We start from the raw sequence: 7965 nt of genomic DNA, 5'->3' as shown, positions 1-7965 counted from the left end.
ATATCTTTGTATTTTTTTTTTTCTTTTCTTTACAACTTAAGTCAGACTCACTCATTCAATAAAAACCTTTATACAAGCGCGCGCACACACACACACACACACACATATATATATATATATATATATATATATATATATATATATATATATATATATATATAATCAAGATCAAATATAAAGTAAAATATTTGGTAGCAGGAAGAGTAAGAATTGCATCATTTGCATGTTCTTTGGTCAGTCAACAAAATGAATCATTACGTGATACAAAAATAACGTGATTCATAAAAGAAAATTCTCGGAAAAAACTTTGATGATTAATTTTTTTACTGGATCAAGTTTTGATTCACTTTTTGGACAACTTTAGTGAATATATATATATATATATATATATATATATATATATATATATATATATATATATATATATATATATATATATATATATATATATATATATATATATGGTGAGTTGTTGTGAAAACTTAAAGATTTGTGGGAACTCGTAATCCGCTTATCATTTTTCATAACTAAGCCCATCAATCTTCTCTAAATGGTGCGTGTAAGCCATATATAGGCTCAAAAAAACTCTGACAATTTTTTTTGAAATGTGCATGTATACACAATCAACAGTTATATGAACTGCGGGACGCATGATTATCCGTAGTAATATTGATAATCAGCACTTATATGGACTGGACACACAATCCATATAACTATTGATTGTCAATATTACTACGGATAATCATACGGCTGCAGCTCATATGTGACAACCCGATATTTCGACTTTATGTAATGACCTAAAAAGTCAAGTATTGTAGCTACCTTTGAAATAATGAAATTAACTTCGAGAATTAAATATGTAAAAGTCTTTATAAGAATACCTATTATGTTAGATATTGTGTCAAGGTTTATAGAAATACTAAGAACACTAAAATCCGAGTTATAACGAAGAAGTTATGACCATTCTAAGATTTCCGACAAAACTGACAACACCGATTAAACGAAAAACACGAAGTTTCAATACAATAGCATTTAGCCTTAAGTATCTAAATGAAAGTTATAGATAACATTAAACCATGAGCGTACACAAAAAGAACGTCCAAATCTGACTTCGTTTGAGGAAGTTATGATTTTTCAAGATCTGAATATAGCAGTAGACAGCTAAAAAAAACTCGAAATAGAGCTCAAGAGACTTTTGACCAAAACAACCTAAATGAGAATCGAAGGTCTCAACATTAGTAGCGCAACGGCGAAAATTCTGACGAAAACGAACATCGGATGAAGAAGTTATGGATTTTATACGGACTTTTCGTGTCCCGGCCCGTTAAAAATAAATAATTAAAAATAAATTCAAAATTTGTCGATGCAGTCTAAACGAGAGTTGTAGATCATATTTTTAGCTACGTGTGCATATAAAGAACGTCGAAAACGGAGCTCGTACGCGAAAGTTATGGATTTTACAAGTTCGGGGTCCAAAATTCGAGGCTGTGAGATTTGCCACGACATGGCACTGTTTTGCCGCGACCCGGCAAGTGACTGAGGGCGTCCCATCAATGGTAGAGGATAGAATTTCTCCCCACGACGTGGCACACCCTTGACACGACGTGGCACTCAAAAATACCCCCTATAAATAGAACTCTTGGGGTGTCGGGTTTAGGTGCTCCATTCTTCCCTCTCTCGTGCTGAAACTATGTGGTTAAGCTCCCGAAGCCCTCCCGAAGCCCCGGTTTTCACACTCAAGTTCCGAAGGAAGGTTCTACTCTCCCGAGATTCCCAAGAATCCCGAGAAAATCGACTTTCACAAGCCGAAGTTCTGCTCGATTTTCATCTCATTTTCTCCAATCAATCAAGTGAGTTCATACCCCTATAAACTACACTTTCAAATGTTTATCACTGCTTTTTATACACTTTTAAGGGGGGGAAATACAAGTAAACACACGGTTATTATCGTGTGTAACATAAAGTTTCAATATATACTCTTTTCTATCAAGTGAATCATATGTGATTCATAACTACTACATGGGAACTTTTGTATGCAATATATATTCACGATAACATCTTGTCTTTTGGAAATAAAACATATATATATATATATATATATATATATATATATATATATATATATATATATATATATATATGCGAATCAAACCCTTTATTTATACTTGAAGTATATGTGATCATTTATGTCACTTTAGATGTTATACTTTACATAACAAGTGAGCATTACACTAGGATTTACTATACGAACGAAACACACACTTTGAATAACTATAATAGGTATAGTTTACGAGGAAATCATGAAAATTTACATACTAGAAATACTATATCAAAGAGATACTTTCATATTCAAGAACAAATGGACATTTTCATACGTAAATCTATTTTATACTAAGTTTTGTGAAACATTTCACGTACCTTCGAGTATGCATTTTAAGTCCTGTATTATATACCATAATCCCTTGTAGGGGGAGCGTGATACTTGTGTATAGATCTATACGGGATTGACAATCCCGCACGTAAGTTGTTAGCTACAGCTAGGCCTGCAGGCCTGAGATGACAAATGTCATAACATTTCAACGCCTGAAGAACGTTGTTACAGGCAGTCTGGGTCATTAGTATGGTTATAAAACTCACATGGAGTATTAAGAACTTATTGATTTACCGGGTTATCAAATGCCTTAGTGCTTTTATACTTACACAAATTTACTACTCTAGGCATGAAAAACACGATTGCATTTCAGTGTTGGAACTTTTAAACTACCACACACTTATGAACGGATATTGGATTTATAAAAGAAAACCTTCAAAACAGTCGAGTCTTTGTAGAAGACTACTTTTATACTAGTAGGAAATATTGGATTTCCTAGGAGTCTTTCGAAACATCTGCAAACAAATTTCATTTGATTTTATTCAAACATTGTCACTAAATACTTATGAACTCACCAGCTTAAATGCTGACCTACTCTTTCAAAACTCCTTGTATTTCTCAGGGATTCAGTAATACAGGTAAACTACTGCTTTTGAAGAAGGGACGCTGCGGCGTTAGTTTAATTTTATTTTGACAACATATTGTAATTGATATTTTGGAACCTGTAATACCTACAAACGATGTAACTTTTTCAATTATATATATGTTGGTTGTGTTTACTTTCTTTACTATGTATTCAACTGTTTCGATACTACATGAAGTCATCCGCCCTCGAACGATTCCGTCGTTCTGGTTTGGGGGTGTGACATCATATAACTGATGATTATCAATATTACTAAGGATAATCATACATCTGCAGTTCATATAACTGCCAATTGTGCATGCATGCACATTTCAAAAAAAAAATTGTCAAATCTTTTTTTTTGGACCATGGATATGCCTTAGTCGTTGGTCTAGGAGTGTAAATGTGTTTTCGGTTTTGAAAAATGATGAGCGAATTACGAGTTCTTGAGTTCCCGCAAAATCTTTAAGTTCTTAATAAAATTTACCTCTCTCTCTCTCTCTCTCTCTCTCTCTCTCTATATATATATATATATATATATATATATATATATATATATATATATATATATATATATATATATATATATATTATCTTTACTATCTTATAAAATAAATCTACATATTTCTATAAATAGATTGAATATAATAATATTATTTTTTTAAGACGTCCAAACCATTAAGCTAATAATACAAGTAACCACTAATAAAATAATATCATAATTTATGTTGTCCAAATGATAATACAGTAATTACAAACATCCACAACAATGCATATATATATATATATATATATATATATATCTTATTTTATTGTGGCGCGTCTCATATCTGTTCTCATATTTCAGTATTATCTAATTTAGTTGAAAGACTCTTTCAAATTCCCCGAATTTTATGTAAAAAAATTTATTCAAATTTGAAAACTCAATGAAATTCGGAAAGAAACCACAAATATTAATGTGTTCTCTCCCATTTTCTAGAAACCCTGATCTCGACAGCCGCTTAACCACCATCGCACATCCATCTTCGTCTCTCCGTCACCACTGTTTACTATCATCATATCTCTCCTTAATTGTTCAATAGGTTGTTCTTCTGGAAACCTTGAAGGAGTATGTGGAACCGATTAGCAAAAACGTTCTCTTTTCCATCATTCCTACAACCAAGGCCAACACACCATCATCTGACCACTAGCTCACCTCCAGCAACCCTATCTGTCACAACCATCGCACCTCCATAAACCATAACTACCAACGACGAAACTTATTCCCACCCTACTTCTTTCTTTAGAAACCCTAAATCCTATCCCTCTCTTTCATGCTTGTCGACCTCCGCCTGTGATTCTCTCTACTGCAATCGAAGTAGCCAAATAGGTCTTCAGTGACGCGAATCTAAAACCTAATATCCATGTTCTTCATAAAATATAGTATGTAAATGTACATAGAGATGGTGGAGTAACCTTCACACACCCACTGACATGGGTGTCACCACCAGAAAACGATGGTGGTGCTACCTTTTATCTACTTAAGAAAACATTTACCAGGTAATGATTTTGATAATGTGCATCACATTTTTATTACTCAACTACTTATAAATTCGATTTTTTTATTAGTTATAACACATACTATGTTCATGAATTCGATTTTGTACTACTCAACACTAATACTGGAAAAATGATGGTGTAAATAAGGTATATGTTGTTCTGAAAATACAAATTACTCTAATTTCATGTATTTTGCATAAATATAATTCTTAAAAAAGATGGCAATTACTCTAATTTCATGAATTCGACCAGGTGCCATAAATGGTTTTTCCAGATTCCAGTTTAATGGCATACAATTCTTAAAAAAGATGGCAATTACTATCTTGTTGTTCCATATAGATCAAGGTATTTGAGTTTTGATATTCTCAAAGTTTGTTTTTATAGGAATCCATCGCATGATTTATAATAAATGTGTTTTTGTCTCTTTTCAGTGCTTTACATGAATTTGATGTTCCGCAAACACTCCTGCTACTCTATATCGACTCAAAATAGGTAAAACACCCTGATCGCCCTTTCTGTATATCTTTATATGTGTGTGTTTGAAAAAACAGAATGAAACCTCTTTGATTTCGAATTTCACGAATTGCACAATAGCTTTTTTTCCCAAGGGCTTTGCTGATCTGGTTCATAGAGCATTCAAGCTCGGATTTCTTGTTTTCCATATTTCAAGTTTCAAATTGATTCCACTCTCCTAGGATTTTTTATGGAGGTATGCATGTTGATAAAGTATGTGATTCCTAATGTCCGATATGATCCTACACAGTATGTGATCTATGTTTTTTCTATATTTTTGATGCAAAGAAGAGAAACCCAAAGAAGAAAGAAGGGAAATGATAAGAAAATTATTGTACATTTATCTATTTTAAAAAACCGTGGCTGGTTTTTTTATCAATAAAGTTATCCATGATTTTCTTTACCAACTTTGGAGGTTTCTTGGTTTTAGTTTTTATGTTAGTTTTACTCACTCCTAATATGTACCTTTTTTATTATCACTTGAATAATGTTCCTTGTCTTTATTAATATTTACATTGCTGAGAAACATCAATGCTAATGTTGTTGGAAACAAAAACGACCGAAAAGAGGTAATTATTGTCTTTCTAGACCACAATATCATGACATTGCATTAAAAAGAAGAAAATATTGTCATTCTTTCAATGTTGGCATGTATTGTCTTTGTTACACCAGTAGTTATGAAGTAGTGATGGGAGCAGCCAACCATATATTGTAGTAGAAAATAGAATTCAGTTTCGATAGAGTTTGTGTTTTCTGTGGGTGGAGCCAACTAAGAATAGCTACCACTATACTGCTTTTGAGCTTAGCAAAGAATATGTTTTTTTTAAGGCAAAACAAACAACAGAATAAATAAAAGCCAGCTAAGGGCAGAACATAGTAAAGACAACAAAAACACCAACAACACTAAGCCCAAAGAAAAGGAAAACATAGTTATAGAGAACCAATAGTTCTGAAACACCAAACCAAAGCGAGGGTAAAAAGGACCAGCACCAGACATACACAAGCCACAGGCAACACAAATCACCACCAATCCCAAACCATCAGAGATCAACAGTAAAAGGCGCTAAGGGGAAAATCTGAACAATGCAAAGGGGCAAGACAGTAAAAAAAACCAACATGACAGCAATCCTAATAGTAACTAGGGGCAAAATGGAAAAAAGCAAAGCAAGAAACAGCAACATTGGGGCAAAAACTGACAAACAAATCGAGGGAGCCAAAGAACAGCACATGTAGTAACAGATGCAAACACCTTAACTGTAAAGAGAGCACCAGCTAGCCAGGAAAAGAAACCAAAGAAACACACGCCAAAAGACAACCCACGCAAGAAACCCCCAACAACACTGAAAAAATATGTATTTTCCTTTCTTGGGGACTGGTAATAAGTTTATTATTATTATTATTATTTAAAACCTTTTTTTATTTGCATCTCTGTTTGCTTGTAACTTCATAATGCTTTCTTCGATAATCAATAACTAGAATGCTTTTTTCAACATTTTTGTAATCACCATCGAGCAAAAACATTGTGGGCTTTAGCTTGAAATCGACAATAAGATTATCATTAATAAGCAAAGTCTAAGATCATTGGATATTAAAAATTCAATCTTATGTTTTGTTAAGTGTGAGAATACGATGGAGTTCCTTGTTTAAGAAACGATTAAAACGTAATAAATATTTATGTTGCTTTCTATGTGAATGATTGTGATTTTAGTCAAAAAAAATATTTACACAAGTGTTCTGAATGTCTATTTCTTTTAAAAAAGATCATCTTCAGTTTTTTTTTTGTTTTTAGTTAAATTTCCAAATTCTATATATGTATTGTCATATTGTATCGTTATATTGTCATAAAAAAAATGTATTTTATGAAAAAAAAAAAAAAGTGATTTTGTGACATTTTTTTCATGAGATTTGATGCCTAAAAATCCATTGACTAATATAATTATTTAGTCGACATTGCTATGTGTTGTCAAAAAAAATCAAAACCAACCCAACCGAATGAGCTTCGTTTTTTTGTTTGTTTTTTGGATTATTCTTTTTATTTAATAAAGAAAACTTGATTTGAATTTGTCTATTTAACTAGACTCAATAACCGAAACTGAATAAACTGAATCTTATTTGATTTAGTTTCATTTTATATTTACATTTTTAAGTTGCATCTTTCATGAATACATTGTATCTACCCTAATAAAGTAGATTGCTCAAACATTCGTTGTCATTATTTGTTTTTTTGTTAATTATATATCGATACAAAAGTCTTAAAGATAGTAACAAACAACTATTCATTGAAAAAAATAATGTCATTCTTCAAAAGAGTAAACTATTTGTCTTAAAGAAAACTATCGGTCACATCATCCCCACATTAAAAACGCCACCTATGACCCTGCTACTAACACTTATCATCTAAACCCTACACCTTAAACCGTAACTCTTAAACCTTAAACCATAACGTAAATTTAGATATATGTTGATGCATTTCATGTTCTTTGTAATATCACATGTTTATAAGGAAATTATCATTGTCTGTCAAAATGAAGCTAATAGACAACAAGAAACTACTCACCGAAATGGAATTAATTGACGTTCGCCTAAACAAAAACTAATCACCGACCAAAAACTATTTTGTCACATAGGAAACTTTATGTTGCAGTGTCTAGAGGGACATCATGTGATAATATAAATGTATTAGTGAATCCTGCAAAAGGTTCAACGATGACAAAGTCTATACCTCAAATCTGATGTATAAAGAAATATTGCGTGATTATACAATCAACCATTAGTAACTACATGTATGTTGTTTTGCGTTTGTCTTTTTTAGTTATTACAACTAGATGATTAAAATTAATGAAAATTTTAATATGTTTTAAACAAATTTATACAAATGGTCCATGTGGTTTCCTAGATTCTTAGTTTTCATCCCGAAAAA

The 7965-nt window shown here is 31.9% G+C and overlaps 1 long non-coding RNA gene across 1 annotated transcript; it reads left to right on the top strand.

Annotated features, from left to right (window-relative positions):
• The first annotated feature begins 3873 nt into the window (after window positions 1-3873).
• On the top strand, window positions 3874-6543 carry LOC111888882 (uncharacterized). Its single transcript, XR_002849340.3, has 3 exons — window positions 3874-4532; window positions 4785-4877; window positions 4964-6543. It is a non-coding gene; the product is annotated as an uncharacterized LOC111888882 (long non-coding RNA).
• Window positions 6544-7965: the final 1422 nt, after the last annotated feature.

The sequence above is a fragment of the Lactuca sativa genome, chromosome 2 (genome assembly GCF_002870075.4).
Source record: "Lactuca sativa cultivar Salinas chromosome 2, Lsat_Salinas_v11, whole genome shotgun sequence".
Classification (NCBI taxonomy): domain Eukaryota; kingdom Viridiplantae; phylum Streptophyta; class Magnoliopsida; order Asterales; family Asteraceae; genus Lactuca; species Lactuca sativa.
The sequence above is the reverse complement of the archived record's forward strand: the minus strand, read 5'-3'. Positions and strand labels throughout refer to the sequence as shown.